Below are 16,647 nucleotides of genomic sequence, written 5' to 3'. Positions count from 1 at the left end.
ATGAGCAAAAATCTATTGTCTCACACTATGGAGATTTCAAATATAAAATCAAAGTGTGAATAGAGTATCCTCTCTATGAAAGCAGGACAGGGAAACAAAAACCTCTGCCTTTTTCATAGCCTCTGGGGGTTTTATTGGAAATCCTTGCTATTCTTAGGCTTACAGATATATTTCAGATTCTGCCTTCACCCTCCATATATATATATATATGTGTGTGTGTGTGTGTGTGTATAAATGTATATATGCAATAGCGCGGCAAACTACCAAGAGTATCCCGCCCGCACGGCAGAGCCCGGCAGCTACCTGTGGCATATTTGATACACCAAAAACCGTTAAGGATAGGTTTCATTCCCCTGACCCTAAAAGAACCTCCAGTCTTTGGGACAGACGAGTAAGGAGAGGCTGCTAAAATCTCAGGGCTGGAAGGAATAGAGACATTACTAGAGCCCGCTCAAGTAAATTGAGGAACAAGGGGATGACAGTGATACAGTGATACAATATATGTGTATATATACAATTATATGTGCATATGTTTCTGTTTCTTCTTTTTTTATGCAGATATCAGGGCTGCAGAAATAATATAGGTGTCACAGCACTTGCTTTGCACCCAACTGTTTCAATTCCAGGCACTGAATAGGTCCCCTTCTTAGAACCATCAGAATTTATCCCAGAATAAAGAGCCCAGAGTAACCCCTACCCAGCATGTGTGCATACAACACCCCACCACACACACACACAACCCAAATAATAATGACACCACTGAAATTGTATTGCCATACTCCAGTATGTGAGTTCATCCTAGAGCTAATCACATGTGCTGAGACCTTATTTTCACAGGCATTTACATCATGAGTTTTGGATGTTTAGGATGTCAACATAACCTATGTGGGTAGCACTGTAGCACTGTTGTCTGCATAGTTCATCGATTTACTCGAGCAGGCACCAGTAACATCTCCATTGTGAGACTTGTTGTTACTGTTTTTGGCATATCAAATACACCATGGGTAGCTTGCCAGGCTCTGCTGTGCGGGAGGGATACTCTTGGTAGCTTGCCGGGTTCTCCGAGAGGCATGGAGCAATTGAACCCGGGTCAGTCACGTGCAAGGCAAACGCCCTACCCACTGTACTCTTGCTCCAGTCCTGCCTCTGTGGGTAGCAGAATTAAACCTATATCAGTCCGTTTCTATGGCCACGTAGAATTTTATATGAACTTCTTGTGAAAAGGATTGGCCTTATTAGTTATCTTTTCTAATAAGTTTTGAACTGCGTGTTTGTATTTGTATCATTAGCTCATAGCATAGTGCCTGACTGAACAGGTAGTGGAAGTGCAAAACTTTTGGACAGTTATATGAATGTAGAACAAATAGTATGACCTTTTACATTATCTTCTACTGATATTTTTAGCTTTCTATATCTCATAAACACTATAGTTTGTATAGCGTGTTTAGGTATTTGCCTCATGCACAATAAACAATAAATAACTGTAATGATTATAACTCTATTCATATTTATCCTCCATTACTCCCTTTCAATACCCAGTCTTCCTTTTCCAATTACACAACTTGACATTACTTTTTATTGACAGCAATCTCATCTCAAAGTATAGGAAATAGTAATATATGAAATGAAAATTTTAAAATGTGTGTGTTCTTGCAACGTTAGTAAAATGATCATCATGAGTCGATATCTTTTAAATATATCTTTTCCTGAAATATCCTATCTGCTGACTGGTACAGTCTTACAAAGAAAGACACAGCTCTGCTGCCCTTTTGTCAAACAAATATAAATATAAATATACAGTACTACAAAAGATATTTTGCAATCTATTCAAAGAGAGGAGTGAAAACAAAAGCATCACAGAATTACAATTCAACTAATCCTTTAAATATGAGGAGAAAGACAATGTGATGTAGTCTATTGCTTAGCCAGAATATCACGAATAAACATGGAGGAGTGAAATATGGAATTGCTAACGGTAGGGAAATAACACCAGGTAAGATGATAGAGGTCATGTTACAGTAATGACTGTTGCTATACTAAGATTGTTTCTTCAAGGTTTGAAAGGCTTCTTGAGGATAATTGTAGCAAGATCACTTCTGGGGAGAATAAATTTTAGTGTCATAAAAATTTTTTGCCCAAGTATTGTAATGGTGCAGCTATGGGTAGGCCCAGGACAATGAGTAGTAATAGTAGAAATGCAACAGAGTTGATAGAAACTAGAGAGATATTCCAGATAATGGTAATATGATACAACTTTTGAGTATGTATATGCTAGTAAGGGGAAGATACTTTAACAATGATAAAAATAGAGTGAAAAAAAATCTTCTATGATAATTCTCATGTTACCTATCTAAATTTTGGCAAATATTAAAAATCTATAGTTTCCTTGAGAATTTCTATTATATCTTAGTGTTTAATGGTTTGGAAAATTCCCTCAAAGAAAAAAATGAATAATTGTATTCTATCCAGATATTTTTTGTCACAGAGCCCTTTTATCATTTAACAATATATTAAGTAAAAATGCTGTTCATAGGATTTTGTTAGATTTAAACTTTGTAGGTATCTAAAATACACAATTTTTTCCCATATAGCTATAAATAGGATAACACCAGCATAAACATATTCTGAGCTGTAGATAAGAATAGGTCCTGATATACTGATATCCCAATAGTGTAGAATTAAAAACAAATGCAGTTAGCACTCTGATCAAGGCATCCAACATGGAGCTACATAAAGACAAGGAACCTAAGACTGCAACCTGGAAATTAAATCTGAATCTTACTCATTCTGTAGAAGATGGAATTTTTGACTCTGGAAATTTTGGTACCTCCCCTAGTGAATGTCTAGGGTTTTCTTCCCTAGTTTTATATTTTGTTTGTTTGTTTTGAAATAGGAGCAACTTCTGTGGGAGAATGTTAAAGTCAATGGAAAAACGGGAAATATCGGGAATGTTGTTCACTTTGAACGCTTCAAGAATAAAATCACCCTTATTTCTGTGAAACTGTTACCTAACAGAGAGCTAAAATATCTCACTAAGAAATACCTGAAGAAGAGCAGTCTCCAAAGTTGACTCTGTGTAGTTGCATCCGACAAGGAGATAAGAACTTCACTAGCTCCAGATTAGTCAAAATAAAGATGAATCTTAGTCTGAGAATTTGTTTCTGTTTTTAAACTGATGCAAATTGAAAATAGCTAGAAATGGACTTGTGGTTTGTTGGTGAAGAAAAGATATACTTGGAATGCTAAGCTTCTCTTTCAATTATTTATATATTATATATTTATTTTATATTATATGTATATTATATTTTATATTGTATATTATATTGTATATAATATTTTATATTATTTATATTATATTTTCCTTGGTTAATTTCTATAACATTAAAAAATGTGAATATGGTGAGTTTTTTTTCCAGAACTTGATATTCATTGCTTTTATAAATGCTCTCAATCAAAAGGATGTAGTGTGGGAGAATAATAAAGCAATTTCTGATGTAACTTTATAAATAAAAGTATTTAAGATCAAAAAAAGGCAGTTACACAAAAAGTGAATATAATAAATGAATATTTACCACTGAAAACCTTATTTTAAATTTACAACACAACAAAAATTAAAAGTATTACACTTGAATATAGTTGTTACCTTATCCCATCTACAAAGCACTGTAGTATATTTAGTACTACATTTCTAGCATTTTCTAGTGTAGCTAGATTTAATATTCTGTACCATAAACTCATTTCCCCATATTACATGTGCTAACAGCCTTTATCAGTTTTTGACCATAAAAAGATTTTCCCTCAAGCACACCTCTTGAAATTTAAAGACTCATTTAAATGTCTACTCTATTATTGATTTTTGTAAAATTAGAGACTGTATTATATTGCCAGTTGACACTTAACTACTAGATTTAGTTCTAAATTATTAAGCAATGACAAAAACAATATCCATTGTTTTGTAAAAAATAAGTTTGTTTAGATTTTGAAAAAATCTTCTACCTCCAAAGTTACTCTTAGTATTACCCGATTTGTCTACTATTTCACTGTCTTATATTATAGGATTCTGTACAAACATGTAGTTGCAAAGATTCTTTCCTTCTCATAATATGTTAAAAAGATTATTTCAGTAAGTATATTAAGTATGCTTTATTTTTAGTTTAGGAAATTGTATTGGTTTGTAATTGTACAATGAGTGAAGAAGATGGACTTTGTTAACCAGAAATGTATGTAGCACTGTAGCACTGTCATTACTTTGTTCATCGATTTGCTCAAGTGGGCATCAGTAACGTCTCCATTGTGAGACTTGTTATTACTGTTTTGGACATCGGCTCTAAAAATTTTTCACTTTTCTTCCTCTGGCAAGTCTAGCTAAAGGTTTGTCAATCTTAGTTATTCTTTAATAAATAAATAAATAAATCTGGTTCAATTTACCTTTACATTGTTTCCTTTATGCTGTACTATTTTTGATCCAATATTATTATTTCCTGCTTTCTATTTAGTGTGGGAGTCACTTTTTGTTTTTTTCCTAGTTTCTGGATCCCTTGGGTTAGATTATTTGAGTTTTTTTCCTCTTTCCTGACATAATCCTGTACTGCTATGAACTTTCCACTTCGTACTGCTTTCACTCTGTCATCTAAGTTCTCATAGTCTGTATCTTCATTTCTGTTCATTTTTAGAAACTCTTTTACTTCTCTTTTGATTTATTCTTTGTCTCAATACTTTGTTAACATTAGTTGTTGGGTCTCCAGATGTTGGAACTTTTCTCAATTTTCCATTTATAGTTAACTTCTGAAAGAAATAACTTGATCAGATTTCTATATTTATAACTTTATTTACTACTGTTAGGCTTCTCCAGTCTATGGGCATTGCCACATTGTCTGCATTTCTGTTACAGAAGTCTTGAAGTCAGGCAGTATCAGTTATTCATCTTTTATTTTTCCATATTATGTGATTATTTGCATTCTTTTTCATGGAAACCTTAGAATCCATTTATTGATAGATACAAATTAATTTCTGAAACTTTGGTTGGGATTGCAACAAATCTATAGAAGAAATTGAGAAAAACTGATGACATTTTTGGGTTTGCATTATTCATACATTTAGTTGACTTCTTTTAATTCATCCATCATAACTTTATAGGTTTTTCTCATTGTTCTACATATATTCTGTTATATTTTTGCCCAAGTAATTACTTTTGGGGGTATTATATAAATGTTATTGTGCTCCAATATTAAGTTTCTCTTATTCAATGTTGGTATATAGGAAAGTGGCTGACTCTTAGTCATTTAATTTGTATCCTGCAACTGTCTATATTGCCTACAAATACCCTGAGTTTCTTGATCTTTTATTTCATATTTTCCTTATAGATAATAAAGTCATTTGAAAACAAAGACATTTTTATTCCTCTTTCCTAATCTAAATCCATTTGTTCTGCTTAACTTGGACTTAATTTGCTCTTCTTTTTAATTATCTAATGTTGAAAGATAGATTAATAGTTTTAATTTTTCTTCTTTTCTAATGTATATACCTGATACTAAGATTTTGTTTTGTTTTGGGGGACACCCAACCTATTGTACTTGGGTCTGAGTCTCCCTTTAGTGATCACCCCGGATGGGCTCAGGGGACCATATGGGGTGCCAGGTTCAAACCTAGGTGGGCCACATGCAAGGGGAAAATGCCCTACGGGGTGTGCTATTGCTCTGATCCCATTTTGATTCTTTAGTATTGTTTTCATTGCATTTTCCATAAGTTAATAAAGTGTACTTTAATTTTCATTGAGTTTATTTTTTTCTAGACATATACTTTGGGGACATGGTCTAGGTTCTGCACTATATCTTGAATTGGTTGTGGATATTGCATATACCTTCTTCAAACTACACCTCTTTTTTAAAAGAGATTAAAAGACTTCAGGAACCGTGTTTGTGTGTTTGTTAAGATCATAGCAGACCACAATTAGTAAAAATTATACTAATCTCCTTGATTGGTCATGAGAAAAATAGTACTGTTGCTGGAGATAGTGAATGGGCAGATCCTTGGTGAGATCCTGCCGCAGGTAGATGCCCTGCTATCCCCACAGGGTTGCCCAAAAGCCACACAGATATCCACACAGAAATCTACTGACTGAAAACTAACTCCTGCAACCCGGAATCTCTGAGAATCCGTGGAGCTTAGGCTGGGCTGAGCTCACATTCTTTTAGTTTAGAAAAGATGTGAAAGTGGCTTTCACACAAAACAACTGGATTCTTTGTCTTCCTGATGGAAGTCAAACAGGAGACTAAATTATAATGTGTGGTTGCTACAGCAACAAACAAAATCTTTGCAATTACAGTCCACAAGCACCATATGTCACAGTGATGAAGGGAGGCAGAATGAGGGCTATACTGTGCTTCGGATCTTTGTCAGAGAAATAATTCCCAGACAGAATTATAGATAACAGTGGAGAGGTTTATTAGATAATCCATGACACAGGTGTGACCATTTTTAAGGGAAATAGTCATGCACAGTGTTTTGTGGCATGGGCTTTTTAAGGAGTGAGATAACTAAAACAAGGAATATGCTTAAGGGATTGGGCATCAGTAAGCATGACTGGAATATTGCCAAATTGGACATCAGTAAGCATGACTGGAATATTGAATGCGTATAAGGGTGACATAGATGTTCATATTTACCACTAGGAGGTACATAACTTAGTATATATTTTGCGCCACATGAGAAGGTGAAATAAAGTCAAGTCTCACTAGGCATGCTCCACAAAAATGAAGCTCTCCAAAGCACTCTCTTTATCCTAAAGCTGGTGATCAAAAAGTTGTCAGGACTGAGTAATCAAGACCCTTTCATTTTTCTTTAAACAGGGTCTCACCTCTAACAGACCAAAGTCAGATGTGAGATGGGGAAGTGCAGAGTTTAGTCAATATCCCTCTATTGTTGGAAATAATGGTATAGTAATAAGTCCCAAAGAAAATGTGTGGTGTAGTTCTGGGTTTACTATGAGAGGATGGGATGATTGAGCCTATAGACTTGCAAATTTTCATTTTTTCTTATATTCTCAGTAAGAATATCAGAATTACATAAAAATTCTTCCTTTCCGGCCCCGCGCGAGATCGACCCCGGAGGCAACTGAACCACTTTGGACACGAGCGGCGCCCCCTAAATGCCTCCAAACTGTGTGCTCCGAGCTTCTGGCCCAGGCGCTGCCAGCGAGTGATGCAATTACCAAAAGAATTTTCCCTGGACTTCATATAGAAATCCAAAACCGCGCGCCTGCGATAGCAGCGGCGCGACCTAATATCTCTTGATTGTCAGCAACGTGTAAATGTTCCTTTTTGCCAGGGCTTACCGTGGGGGGAAACTCCAAACAATAGTACTGAGTTCTTTGTTGAAGGGTTAAAGATTGTAGCGATAGAATTTTAGGCAGAATTTTCCCTGGACTTTATATAGAAACCCAAAACCGCGCGGCCGCGGCAGCCTAATGTCATCTAATCATCAGCAATATGAAATGGTTCCGTTGTAATGGGTTGGACTTTGGGGGGACCATAATATTATGGGTTAAAGTTTGTAGCGACATGTAATTTCTGGCTGTACTTTCCCTGGACTTTATACAGAAATTCAAAGCCGCGAGGCCACTGCCATGGCCGCGCAACCTATTGTCATTTAATCATCACCAATATGAAATGGTTCCTTTTTAACGGGTCGGACTTTGGTGGGAAATCCTAACAAGAATAGTAAGTCTTTTGCTGAAATATTGAAGGCTACCAAAGTGGTAGCCATCTCTATAGACTGAACTAAGCCATATCCCCACGCCGGCTGAGAAGAAATATCCTTCTTTCTCGGGAAGAAACGCGGCATGGCGTTAACCATAGTATGATGTCCATTAAGCTGACACGGACCTGGTGGCGTGGGAATGGGATACAAGGGAATAAATTATTATGTACTTGGAACAGCGGGACACTGGTGTAATCTCGAGCCGGGGCCGATACCAGCGTATTACTTTTGGTTCCAAAAACTGCTTGCAGACATTCTACCAGACCATCAACTAAGCCAGAGCCCCACGCCGGCTGATGACGGGAAATAACCATCTTTTTTGGTTTGTTTTCCCTTTGTCAGGCAGCGTGGTGATTACTAAACAGGCGTGATCTCGGTGGCGCGGGACGAGGGGGGAAAAAATAGAAAAGTTATGTAACAAACAGCGGGACTTAATATCTCTACATTCTCAGCAATGGAGAGCCATCAAATGCTTCCTTGACAGTGGGACTGTCTTTTCTTTTTTGGGGGAAACCCTAGCAACAATAGTGAGTTATGTGTTGAAACATGGACTGTAACCAAGATAAAGCGTAAACGAAGTGAAACTTATCACTTACAAGGGCGGGGAGTGGGGGGGCCGGAGGGGACGAGAGGTATAATGGGGTGGTTGGTGATGGAATATGGGCACGGGTGAAGGGAAGGGTGTTTGAGTATTGTATAACTGACATAATCCTGAGAACTATGTAACCTTCCACATGGTGATTCAATAAAATTTAAATTTAAAAATAAAAAAAAAAGAATTACATAAAAATTCTTAAAATCATGTATCAAAATCCATTTCACTTACTTGAAATTACGTAAAATTTTTAATTTGGACCACTAGTGACCAGTGGCTAGAGTGATAGTGCAGCGGGTAGGGCATTCACCTTGCATGAGGCTGACCTGGTTTAGATTGCTACAACCCTCTCAGAGAGCCTGACAAGCTACCAAGAGTATCTTGCCCTCACGGCAGAGCCTGGCAAGCTCCCCCTGGAATGTTTGATATGCCAAAAACAGTAACAAGTCTCACAATGAAGATGTTACTGGTGCCTGCTCGAGCAAATCGATGAGCAACAGGATGACAGTGACAGTGACAGTGACTAATGACCAGAAGAACAGATATTAGAACAAAAACATTTTCTTTAATTTCTACTCTTTCTTGACATTTTCCACTGAACAAAGCCTATGGTCTTTCTTGAACATGCATCTCCCTCTTTCTTTCTCTCACCTCGCATTTCTAAGTTTATTTTAATAAAACTATTTTGCTTCACTAAAAATAAAGTAAATTCTCTTTTGCTGTTATATTTTGCTTGCTATTGGTGCTGGACTAATGGAGAAACTAAGTTATTTTCTTACAACCACAAAGTGTTTTATGAGTAATAAACAAATAGACTATAAAATCATAAAATGTAGATGATATTTAGTATTTCACTATTTTAGTACTTCACTATTTTAGAGTGAAGATTTTTGTGGGCAAGTTTTGTATATTCACAATATTCCCCCTGAATTGATGGAATCTTTGTAGCATATTCTTATACAAATAAAAGAGTCTTCTGAACAATGGGAAGAAAATCAATGCATTACATCAATGGGACAAAAACTTAAAATCAAAGCTCTCTATTGAAAAAATATAGAAATCCATAAATGCTTTTGAAATTTTTCTTAGTATAGTACTATCTGATATTGCAATTGATTTTCTAAAATATAGCTTGAGAAACTCGAGGTGTTTGGAGAATACTCCAATTTCCCTAAGCTCATAAAAGATTTCTTTTTGTGATTTTATTCCAAAACTTAAAATTATAGTATGTTGACCTCCTTTTCTATGCTTCTTAACCCTCTTGTGAAAGGGTCTGACCTTCCCTGGAAAAAGCAAAAATACAGACAATGCCTTATTCAGTATTCGGTGGTGTTTGCAAAGCTTCTCCAACAATTTGCACAGGTCAATGATTGAGTTATTTCTTTTGTGTTTCATACTATGTTCCCATTCGTATAACAAGACAGAAATGAAGAATAATATCTAAGAGGTTCTCAAGAAAATAGACTCAACAATGATTTATTTCACATATTCATATCGCACATTTTGTCCCTCCCAACTCCTACCAAACCAGAGATATTTTATAAATAACAAATTTTTTTTTCACCTATGACCAGGCATGATTTGCTATATAATTAATTTTCCTAACATTATATATCTTGATACATTCATTAACTTGTATTGAGACTCAATCCAGGAAAGTTTGGCTCATTTTATTCTTCCCCATAAATATAAGTAGAATATAAGCTAAAATATGCTCCAAGGTTTATAATCTATCTTATTGTCTCTTAAAAAGACTTTCAACCAATATTTTTAAAATTAAGACTAATGATTATAGACACATTTAATCCTGTATTTTTATCACTAATCAACTAAATCATTTATATGTCAAACATTCCTTCATCCTCAGGAAAAACTGTGATGCGATAAAATGTCATTTGAGAACATTTGGCAGTTTGCATGCTTTCCTCTAAGCTTCTCTAATTTTACATACTTGTCTCTAATTTCTTTTTCCTGAGTCAAATCCTAAAAAAAATTATTCTTACAGAAATATCATTATTTAAAGGTACCACTAATGGGACCTGAAATGTGGCTTAACTAGCACATGCGGCAGCCCCGAGTTTTGTCCCTGACACTGCATGATTCATTCCCCTGAGCTCTAACAGGAATGGCCATAAAGGTCCCCAATCATTGTTTCACCCCCCAAATTTAAAAAAAATAAGATTCTCATTTTCTCTAAAATAATACTCTTATCTATATAAACATATATTCCATGAAATATTTGTGCTAAACATTCTGATGCTCTCAGTTTTTTTTTCTCTAAAGTTCTGAATTCTTTTAACTGGCATTCAAGTATAGTTTAAAGACAATTTAATAGTGTTTATTAACTTAATTCACTGATATCTGAATTCTTTCAGGCTACGACATTTTTATTTGTGGCAAGTCAAGAAGTAGTTCTAAAATTAAAAATCTAAATGATCAAAATTTGATTGTATAAACTTACGCAGCAGACTTAAATATCATGAAACAATTTGTATTCCTAATAGGAGAGTGCTACAGTGCTAAAATATGGAATAATATTAGGAATATGCCCTTGCATATACCACATCATAACTGTCATCATGTCTCCTTATGCTTCTGATGTGACACATTCTAAGACTTTCCTTATTTTTGATGACCTTAACAGTTTTTCAGAGAATCAATTAAAAGATTTTTAGATAATATTGCTCTTTTTCTTCCTTCCTTCCTTCCTTCCTTCCTTCCTTCCTTCCTTCCTTCCTTCCTTCCTTCCTTCCTTCCTTCCTTCCTTCCTTCCTTCCTTCCTTCCTTCCTTCTTTTTTGCAGGGGTGGGGGGCGGTGGTTTGGGTCACTCTTGACCATGTTCAGGGCGTACTCCTGACTCTGTGTTCAGGGATCACTTCTAGTGGTGCTCAGGGGACCCATATGTCTTATAGGGGATCAAACTGGGGTTGTTCTATGGCACTTGCCTTAACCTCTATACCATCTCTCTGACCTCCATGCTTGAATCTTTTGAAACTCACCAGCATCCTTTTAAGATAAGTTCAGGGTCAAACATCTTTGATTGCTGGTAAATAGTTGTTACTTTAAAGAAAATGCAGTTGCCAGTGTAGAAATGTTAGAGTAAAGCAATCCATAAAAGAGCTTTGTGATCCTGGGGGCAGGAAATGAACAACAAAAAGGTAATGCAACTTTATTTTGTTAGCATAGGACAACTATTGGGGCTAATTGCAAAATAATTTATAAACACTTCTAGAAGGAAAATAAGCATTTTTGTTTTTAACCGAATATGCAATTTCAGTGAATGTCCTTCACAACGTTCTCCCTTCTGAAATCTGACATGCCATTTCGCTGGTAAAGACGCGAACAGCACCTGGTCCAGACAAGGTCAGACCCGAACAGCTGAAGAATCTGCCGCCAGTACTCATCAATACACTGGCCCGACTCTTCACATGCTACCTGTCTGAATGCAAGGTTCCGTCCCAGTGGAAAATCAGTAGGACCATTCTGTTGTACAAGAAGGGAGACATCCACGATATCAGCAACTATCGCCCAATCTGCCTGTTGTCTGTCGTCTACAAGTTGTTCACTCATGTCGTCCTGAATAGAATAGGCAGAACACTAGACGAAGGACAACCATGCTAGCAGGCCGGGTTCTGAAGAGGATTCAGCACGTTCAACCATATCCACACAGTGGTGACCAAACTCATTGAAGTTTCCCAAGAGTTCAAGATACCATTCTGTCTAACGTTCATCAACTTAAAGAAGGCCTTCGATTCTGTTGAGACTGAGGTGGTCATCGAAGCCCTGGCCAAACAGGGCGTTCAAACTCAGTATATCAAAATCCTCTGAGAGCTGTACTATGGATTAACCACCAAGATCTCACCATTCTACAGGGAAGTGATCATTGATGTAAAGAGTGGGGTGCGGCAAGGTGATACCATTTCACCAAAACTCTTCAGTGCCACCCTTGAGAACATCATGCAACGACTGGAATGGGAAGGAATGGGAGTGAAGATAGACAGTCGGCAATTACACCACCTCCGCTTTGCTGATGACATGGTTCTCATAACACCAACCATTAGCCAAGGAGCACAAAAGCTGGCCTACTTCGACCGCGAGTGTGGAAAGGTCAGATTGCAGCTGAATCTCAACAAGACGATGCTCATGAAAAACGAACTGGTCCCTGAAGCTCCATTTGCTCTCAATGGAATGAACATCTCCAAATGCAGCAGCTATGTGTACCTGGGTGGAGAAATCAACATGAGGAATGACTTGGTGCCAGAACTGCGCAGGAGGAAGAGAGCAGAGTGGAATGTACTCAAGAGCGTCAAAGAGGTGGTTAAGAGAACAAAGAACCTCCGACTCCAGGCACATCTTTTCGATTCCACCGTTCTTCCTGAACTAACATATGCCTCAGAGACCTGGGTCGTACACAAACAGGATGAGAACGCTATTAGGGTATCCCAAAGAGGAATCGAAAGAGCTATGGTGGGAATATCATGTCTCACTTAAGTGAGAGAAGGAATCCAGAGTTCTGACCTCCGTTCACGGTCAAAAATCAGGGATGCTGTCTCGTTTGCCAAGGCATCAAAAATCAGATGGGCCGGTCGTGTAAAGCGATTCAGAGATGACCATTGGACTAGAGCTGTTATAGACTGGATTCCACGGGACGTCAGAAAACCTCGTGGCTGCCCTCCAACTAGATGGTCAGATTTCTTCGTCAAATCTCTGAATGAACGATTTGAGGCTCTCTCTGTTCCTGGTGCGAGCAGGTATCATCGGGCTACACTAGCTCGAAACAGGGACAAATGGAGATATTACTTGCGCCCACTCGAGCAAATTGAAGATCAACGGGACTACAAGTGACAAGTGATGCAAGTTCAATATGTCTTCATAAAACGAATACATATTAAAAAAAAACATCGCATTGACCTTCCTTTGAAATTTGTAGACTGCTTATGCCAAATTTTAGAAGTATAAAGTTATAGTACATGATACTGTTATAGAGAGAGAAAACTATTTTGTCCTGACAGGATAATATAAAAAATACAGAAGTCTTAGTATTTTTGTAAAAACAACTATATCTAAAATATACTTTTATATTCTTGAAATATACCAAAACATGATATGAAAAAGATGTCTCAAACTCTGTATTTGTGGTTCCCTGGAATATTCCTCATTGTTTACTTTTCTTTAGAATATGGCTTTGCTACTTTTAACTAACATTTTTTTTACCCATTTAAATGTTAGTTTATCTAATCATTTTCACAATATATCTAAAGGGATTTGTGTATCTTTGGAAGTTACCACAAAATTAGTGTTTTCATTTTAGTATTTGATGAGATTATAGCCAAGATTTTAGTGATTAATTTTCCCTTAATTGTTGACAAGCAAACAAAAAAATTAACCATTAGTTCTATCCCTCCACGTAATATAGATAATGCTTTCCTAGATTGTGATAGCTACATTTTTGAAGAGTTTTTCTTCAACCCAAATGTTATTTTAATGAGACCACTACTTGAACTCTCTAGGCCCCTATTATTTTATTGCTTTCTACAGTGGGGTGCGAGAATAATAAGGAAAGAATAAGATGCTTCTCTTTTTCCACCTGAAATGAAAGAAAAAAATTGTTGGCTGGCAGAAGGTGATATTATAGCTTGAGGCATTTCTTTCATTGTTTCTCTGTTTTCCCCTGGAGTCTTGGTATATGAACTTGCCCAAGTTTACCACTTTGGGAAAATTCCTTGTTAAGTTTTGAGGAGCTCTAATTCCATCACTAAGAAATAACAGCCAGTAACTTTCTATGCTTTAACATACCCAGTTGCCATTGTGAGACATATCTTTAGTTTTTCCTTCTTTTCTAGCTTCAATACCTGGAGGTCACAAAGGCGCCATTTCTTGGAGAAAGAACTAACCATAAGGCAATTCTTAACAAAGTAAAACAATTCCACATGCATGTGTTTTTGCTTGTGTTCATGTGATGTGTTAATATAAAACTAAAAGAATATATATTTAAACTTACATATTCCTCCTATAAATCCTCAGAAACATTCTTTTTGTTCAGAAGCTGGCCTCACTACTAAATTCAGAATTCTTTTCCTGAAGTGGCTTAATTAACTTTAGAGAGTTAAGATAACATGATTTCAGAAATTATGGTGTCACTATTACTGAAGAATGGAAGAATAACAGATGGTTATTATGTAGTAGTACTGAAGAATAGTTCTAGTGTTGGAATGCAGCAAAATTAAATATTTAACATAAGGCTTATTATGAAAGGAGTATTTATGTAGAAACTATTTAGTTACAAGCTATTCTGTCTTTTAAAAAGAAATAAAATTAGGGGATGGAGCAATACTATAGCAGGTAGGGCATTTGCCTTGCATGCGGCTGACCTGGGTTTGATCCCCAGCATCTCATATGGTCCCTCAAGCACTGCCAGAAGTAATTCCTGAGTGCAGACCCTGGAGTAACCCCTGAGCATTGCTGGGTGTGATGCTCCCCCAGAAAGCAAAAAAAAAACAAATAATAAAATTAAACAGTTCCAGAACTGATATAGATCAGTGAATAAATTATTGAGATCTATTGTTGATGTAAGAAGTATTGGGAGGGGTGATAGTACACTTTTCTTGCATGTTGGCCAACATAGGTTTTATCTTCAGCATTCTATATGGTCTTCTGATTAATACTGGGCAGGAATTCTTTTTTTTTCTTTTTTAAATTTAATGTAGGGGTCTAGATGTGACCTGGGTGGCCACACATGTGCAGCCTCTCCGCCCCTGAATGACCATGATCCCAGAGGCCAGCTAAACTACTTTTGGTACCAGCATCTTCTTGCAGAAATGTCTCTAGACTGTGCACTAAGCCACAGTGCCATGCTGCCCCAGGAGGGGAAAGGTCTTTCTCTCTCCGCTTTTCATTTCGAGGGAGGGTGGGGCTGGGGGAAGGCGTGGCAACGACCATCTTATAAGGACCACTAAAGAGAGGTACGAGATTGCAGCAATGGGATGTGCTGGAGATATCAGGATGGGGGCAGTACCGGCACCACTCTCCACCGAGATGTGACCCGGGTGGCCACACATGTGCGGCCTCTCCGCTCCTGAATGACCATGATCCCAGAGGCCAGCTAAACTACTTTTGGTACCAGTTTTTCTCTTTCTGCTTTTCCTTTCCGGGGGTGAGGGGGAAGGCATGGCGACGACCATCTTATAAGGACCAATAAAGAGAGGTATGAGATTGCAATGATGCAGTTTCTGGCACAGATTTCCCTGGACTTAGTTACTAAAATACAGAAATCCAAAACCTCATGGCTGCTATTGTGGCCACGTGACGTCATAGTTCTTCATTCTCAGCAATGGAAAACAAATTACCAAATGCCTCCTTTTCAGCAGGTTTGATTTTGGGGGGGGAGGGAACTCCAAGCAATAATAGTTTTTTTGTGAAAATATTGAATGTAATCAAAGTAAAAGAGAAAAGTAAAGTGAAAATTATCAGCTACACAGGAGGGGGGTGGGATGGGAGGGGAGGTATTCGGGGGTTCTCAGTGGTGGAATATGTGCACTGTTGAAGGGATGGGTGTTCAACCATTGTATAACTGAGACTTAAGCCTGAATGCTTTGTAACTTTTCACATGGTGATTCAATAAAAAGTAAAAAATAAATAACTAAAATTTTAAAAAGTACTCATCTCTGAAAAAAAATTAATGTAGAAGTACTATTATTTATTCACCCATTGATTAAGCTGATTGAATTGGGCATGAATTCTGCATTACTTTTTAAAAGTGTTTTAAAATTTTTAATTGAATATCTGTGAGATCATTACAAAGCAGTTCATAATTGGGTTTCAGTCATACAACGATCCAGCACCCATCCCTCCACCTGTGTACATCTCTCACCACCACCAATATCCCCTATTTTCCTGCCACCATCCCCTAACACCCCCTCCATCCCCAGCCACCGTCTATGGGGGCACTTTCCTTCTTGATCTCTCTCCTTTTCCTTTTGTGTATTATGGTTTGTAATACAGGTACTATGACATCCTGGTGTTTGTTCAGGACATTCAGTATTTTTATCGGGACTGGAGTAGCTTTTCAATTGGGTAGCTGCTGTGGGGTCTGGATGTGACTGCCAAGGCTCCCAGGAGTACAGGAAGGTGTAGGAAGGGAGCCCATCTGGACCCCAAGAAATCCTGGAGTTTCAGTCACAAAACCCACATACCCAAATTTTCAGCGATTGTATCTTGGTGAGGTTCATCCTGAGATGGTATGGCCAGTGGTATGGCAACAATTTTGCATTGTGGAAGCAAGAGGCTGCAAGGGA

At 37.3% G+C, this 16,647-nt stretch overlaps 1 pseudogene; it reads left to right on the top strand.

Moving 5' to 3' along the window:
- The first annotated feature begins 2,720 nt into the window (after positions 1-2,720).
- On the top strand, positions 2,721-3,176 carry LOC101553678 (60S ribosomal protein L22-like 1; annotated as a pseudogene).
- Positions 3,177-16,647: the final 13,471 nt, after the last annotated feature.

The sequence above is a fragment of the Sorex araneus genome, chromosome 11 (assembly GCF_027595985.1).
Source record: "Sorex araneus isolate mSorAra2 chromosome 11, mSorAra2.pri, whole genome shotgun sequence".
NCBI classification, from domain to species: Eukaryota; Metazoa; Chordata; class Mammalia; order Eulipotyphla; family Soricidae; genus Sorex; species Sorex araneus.
This window is presented reverse-complemented; position numbering and strand designations above follow the sequence as displayed.